This window comes from Crocodylus porosus, unplaced genomic scaffold, assembly GCF_001723895.1.
Source record: "Crocodylus porosus isolate Cpor-Errol unplaced genomic scaffold, CroPor_comp1, whole genome shotgun sequence".
In the NCBI taxonomy this organism is placed as follows: domain Eukaryota; kingdom Metazoa; phylum Chordata; order Crocodylia; family Crocodylidae; genus Crocodylus; species Crocodylus porosus.
The window spans coordinates 53,108,853-53,114,613 of NW_017728931.1; the positions used below are offsets into that span (position 1 = coordinate 53,108,853).

The 5,761-nt window shown below is 43.3% G+C and overlaps 1 long non-coding RNA gene across 1 annotated transcript in view; it reads right to left on the reverse strand.

Moving 5' to 3' along the window:
* Positions 1-5,761, reverse strand: part of LOC109316705 — a 16,755-nt gene extending 10,994 nt beyond the window's left edge. The window contains exons 1-2 of the long non-coding RNA XR_002102899.1: positions 5,715-5,761; positions 3,419-3,454 (exon numbers count right to left, since the gene is read on the reverse strand). This is a non-coding gene — a long non-coding RNA (uncharacterized LOC109316705). The remainder of the gene's footprint in view (positions 1-3,418; positions 3,455-5,714) is intronic.

Below are 5,761 nucleotides of genomic sequence, written 5' to 3' on the forward strand. Positions count from 1 at the left end.
TGCAAAAATAACACTTCTAGATAAGAAATAAAATCTACAAAATGCGCATGTGTAGCTTAATGCCAACAGAGAAAAATACAAAGCGCTCATTTAGCTTACTAGTTAAGACTTCAAGGTTACATAAATGTGAGGGTGCCGTGCGGCAGTTATACAGAAGAAAAAATAAAAATAAAACAGTTACACCCTAACAAATGAAGTTCCTTTCCTTTCCTTCTGAGACAGACTTGTTTTCCATAACTACTATAACTGACACTGTTCTTCTGCCTGGTTAAATTTGTAAAGTCAGGCTTGCCTCTGACAACTCCTCTTCTCTACATACCAAAACTGCAACATAATCTTACCCTTTTTCCCCCGAGCATTTTGCAGGCCTGACCCTCCCTCTGTTTTGACAGTGAGAACTTCCACACATGGCCTGGCCATCTCCTGTTAGACTACTGGAGCTTCCTACTTTCTAGTGCCCCATTACCTGCTACTCTGCCTTCAGAGTGTCCATTACTGTGTCTGCTAAGGTGATCTTCCTCACTTATCAAGTGTGATTATATCACTTCTGATGGCTAGAAAATGATATTTAGAGGTATGCTTTTAGGAACTAGCTTGTAGGTAGAGCAGATATGCATTGGAACAATAGTCTGGGGGAATGGCAAGGGTTAATTGGTTTCTAAAAGCCTGTTTGTGACAAAGTTTCCTTCAAGGCAGACACCCATGTCTGAGGTCAATGGAAAAGGGGGCATAACAGGTTGGGAAATTTGTAAAGCATACCCATAACAGATATAAGGGACTCTGCAGCATTGGCACCAGTTCACAGTACCCAACTGCAGAGTCTTTGGGATTTCCAGTTTTGGTAGATGGAACAAATTAGGAGGCGGGGGCATGCCCAAATTAAGACACCAGTAAATGCCCAAATTAAGATGTGTGCATGTGATGGGTTTGGGAAGCAAAAGAATATGCTGACAAAACACCATATGGCTAGTATGATAATCACAGGGAAACCAGTTGATGGTACTTGGAGATGAAGAGTCATCAGGAGGAGAAAGAATACAAATGGAGAGATTTCAGAGCAGCAAAGGGTCCCAAAGGGGAGAAACTGAGGCCATCATGGACAGATGGCACACCAACAGCCTGTCTCACCCACCTTACTTGGTGAAGGAGGTCAGCCCTCAACCTCCAGGCTGCTGACATCTGACATTCCAGACAGAATCACAGAGTGAAGCTCATGTCCTGGCTAGACATATCTCCCCTCTGTGACAACCCTTTAGGACTGGTAGACAGAGAATTGGCGGGGGGGCGGGGGTAGTTATTTTGTTTGCTTTGCCTGCATTATTCTTATCTATTACTGTATATCAATAAGATTTGCCTATTATCAAATGGAAGAAGTCATTTGGTCTGAGGGTTTGGGCCCTCCTGGAACAAGGTATCTGGGTCATAAATCTACTGCCAACAACTTCCTTCTTGCAGTCCCTCTGCTGGCTGCATCCTATGCATCACATATTGTTTGGGCTTTATATTTAGGACCCTACATAAAATCACTGGTCTTCTGCCTATTCTTCTGGCATCAGCTCCCTCCAACATGAGTTTCCTACAAGTCGTCTCTTTCCTTTCCTATCACTGGGCCTCATGCCATTTCCTGTGTACACAGTACACTTGTGAATCCTGTCCTCCAAACATGTGCAATCAAATATAATCTATAGCTTGTTTTCCAAATGGAGCCAGTAATAAATATGGGTAAACACATGAACCTATATCTCCTTTGCTCTATCTACCCTAAGGTTTTCTGGGTTTTTTTTAACTCTTTCTTGTTTTAATTTTAAACTGTAAGCACTTCAATGGGGCTGTGACCTCCTGTCTGTAAAGCAGCTTTCCTACTGTGCATGTATAATAATAACTAAGCATCCTGTGCAATAAACATTGTATCCTCTTCAGAATGTCTGCTTATAAAGAGCTTGGTTATTCTGCATTGGGACCCCCCCCCCCCGTTCTTTTCTCTGCATGGGAGAAGCTGAAGTAGGAGGAGGAGGTGACCTTGATTTAGTTTTCATCCCTTTTGAATTCAACCTTTCAGTACTTCAGGGGAAAGAGGAAGTTATCATCCTGATTTTAGAGCTGTGGAACTGGCAGTGCGGAGTTAAGTAACTGGCCCGTGGTTACATAGGAGGTCCATGCCAGAGCTGGGCACTGTAGCTAGTTCTGAGTCACTGTCCAATGTGTTAATCCAATGGTGACCACCTCATTCAACCCTACAGGCCAGATCTGGATTGTGGGCCTATATCCTTTAGTCTACAGGGATGGAGGTGGCAGCCTTAATTGATGTTTGGTGGCGGCTTTAATGCTGCCACCTCCTTAGGGCTGGAGGTGACAGCATTAATTGCTGGCACGCAAAATTAAGGCAGCCATTACTCCTCTTGTTGCCATATTTCCAGCCTATGGGCCAAATGATGTGGCTCCAAATGCCAGATCCAGCTCATGTGGCTCCCCATTGGTCCAGAAATTTGGCAGCAGGACAAGTGATAATAGCATTAATTGCCACAACTCTGGGAGCTGCAGCAACTAATGCTGCTACTACTTGCCACATAGCCAAATTTCCAGACCTGCAGGTAGCCCTACAACCCTTGCATTAATACATGGCCTTCCTTCCTCTGCCAGTGTGGGCAGAATGAAAAGACTGAGCAAGTGCCCTGGTCCAGTGGTGCTTTCTGCAAGGAACTCCTCCGTCCAGTTGTCCCATGAATGGTAGCCACTGAGGGGAAAAAGTAGGGGGCCTTATTGTGTGTCCTTGATCCTTGCAAAGTGGTGTCTCCACCATGGGAATAACTAAGAAAATAAGCCAGAGACCATAGTTGATTCTTTTTTTGTTTTCATAAGACTCCTCTATCCATTTGCCCTGCATGGACACAATAGCAGAGGGACTGAGTGGGAGGCCCTGTTTCTCCTGAGCTAGAAAGGCATGAGCACATGGACAAAATTGGCTGACTCAGCCTAAGCAATTTCCTCATTCAGCTCTTTTGTTTTCTCCCTGAGGCTGTGCACTGTAACAGGCAAAAAGAAACCTGTAAAAACAGTTCTTCCTCCAGTTCAGAGCCTGTCAGATTGCTGCAGAAGCCAACTTGCCACACAACCTATCCTTCTGCTTCCTGGAGATATCCAGACTGGTGGAGGGGGAATAGCAAAGTAGGATGTATCTTCCTTCCACCTGAAGAGCACTTTGTTCCAGACCCTTCCCTAGCCCTGCCAGTTTGCCCAATAGTTGGATAAAATTACAGTGATTCATGCTGGCTTGGGAGTCCTTACAAATTAAAATCTCAGTCTCAGGGCAGTAGTTAGGTAGTTACCTGCATATATAAACTCTTCCCCTCATCCAGTCCTGAAACTCAATCCAGGCCTGAGAGAAGCGTTATTGAGAACTTACTGTAGTCTCCATTACCTGTTCAGTTCCTCAGACCTCTCCTAAGGGAGTCACCTGCAATAGTGAACAGGTTATGTTTAATAACATTTGTGATGAGGGCAACTGTTTGCTTAATTTCCCCTATTTTAGAAGTCAGTGAATAGCCGTCAACAGAGGGGGCCAAGCTGAAGCTAAACTACCTGGGCATGTAAAGCTCCATATCACATCCTCAATCCCTTGAGTCATCCAGTTTTCTTTCAAAACTCATTTTTAACTGCTTCACATTAGCTTGTACCCATATTTTCAGTTTAGACACGGATTACCATTGCTTCGGTGGAAAGCTAGCTGTAAGGGCGGGGAGAAAGGCAGCAAATGAGGATGTTATAAAGAGCCAGGCACCCAAAGTTTATAACAAGAGCTTGTGACATAAATTGCTACCAGAAAAACACCACAGGGAATTTATCTAAGAATATATCATGAGATGGGCTATTTAGGGACTGAAATTACACAGGAGGGACTGGCAAGAGAGATGTATACTAAAGACGAACACAGCTACAATTAATGCTAAATATAAGGTGTCATATCTTTATCTAATACACAACCTGCATTGCACTGCAAAGAAAAGTAAAGTAATTAAGCCCAAGTAATCAGAATATATGTGGGAGGTGTTTGAAGACAGAAGGTTTAAAGCAATGTAATGCGAGCTGGGGGAGGGTTACAATAAGAGGCAGTATTTCCTGTTGTGTTAGCTTCTCTGCCTTGGGAAAGGTTTTGGAACCAACTAGGAATTCAACTAGACCTAAACTGTGGCTTGGATGCAACTAGTAAAGGGACCCTGCTATCATTTGTAGCGAACCCAAGAAAAAAGCCCTTGGTTACCCTTGCAGTCATTCAAATTTTCAGTCTTTTCAGACCAGCTTAAAACTGGGTTGCTGCCTTTGTCCCCTGAGCAAATAGTAGTGATACGGGCCATGTCTCTACATGGGACACTTACTGTGCAGTAGCTTGTTACTACTGTGCAGTAGTATCTCGAGACACAAACCGTGATGTGACATTAGTGCACAGTAGTAATGCAGTAAGCATTAGTAGGCAACCATGCTGGGACACCACTGTACAGTAACACAAGTTACTGCACAGTCATTTCATACTTGGTTATGCTAGTATTAAATGACTGTGCAGTAACAACTGCACAGTGGGCAGCTCATGCAGACACACCTACAGAGTACCTGAGCTACAGTAATGGGAGAACAAGTGTATGACTTGGAATTGAGACTAGTGATTTCTCTAACTACGGGCACCCGCAACAGAAGTGCCCTTTTTCCTCTTGCCCCCACGTAAAAAAGTTTCCTCTCCAGCCCGTGATTGACCACCTCTATGGCAAGAGAGGGGAGTTGGTTTTTGTGATTCCCTTAGTTCAATCCTTAGCCTTGTCAGTGAGGTTACCAGTAAGAGGGTCATTTTGTATTAATGGTAAAGGTGTTTTTCATGATATGGACTCACAGCCTGCTAACTGGGTTAGGCAGCCTATAGCACATTATACCATTAGCTGGACCGCATTTGCTGAATTACACTTTTGTGCATAGTTGTGGGAAAAGGGTCTCTTCTGCTGAGCTATAATTTACTTTTAAACCACCCCTAATATGATGTTCTTCATTAGAGGCTAAAGGTTTCATCACAGTGAACTGGCAAGCCATACTTCCTCAAAAGGTTATGAATTTGATGATAGAAATGTTTATTTGCTTGAAACATAAAACAAAGCATATTGAATAAAGAAACACATTGTAAATCCAGTCTGATCTGCATGTGGGAGCCTTCTCTGAATGTAAAGGATTAGATTTTGCTTTAATGAATGAATACTGATGATCAGAGATTTTACTTAGCCACACACAAAGTAGCAGAACTAGTGGCAGACTGTGGTACAAGGAAAAAACTCCCCACCTAAATCCTGTAGTGAAATTAATTCCAAAAAAAGGAATGCATTAAGTGGACAAGTAGTTCTCTGCAGTGCAATTTCAAATTTTTAAATGAATTTCATGCTAGGACAAGGTCCTGATGGCTAGCCTGGAATACTAAACCCTTCCTGCACTTACTGAAGAGGCCTAGCAACAGGACAGATGGAGACCAAGCCTATCTCTAGCTTCTCAAACTGTATCACCTATTACTGCACCACCATTTAAAGGGAGAAGAGGGAGTTCAGCCTCTGCAGGTCTGATCCTGAGAAGCATCTTGGAGCTGCTGAACTTCATGTACAAGAGTAATTTTGTAGATTTTAGCAGGAGTAATCACACTTGTAAGCACATGTATAACTGCAGGAGCCTACATGTTTCACCATTACCTTGGCCTCACCCGCAATTTGTTTATCTTCACCTCTTGTCTGTCATC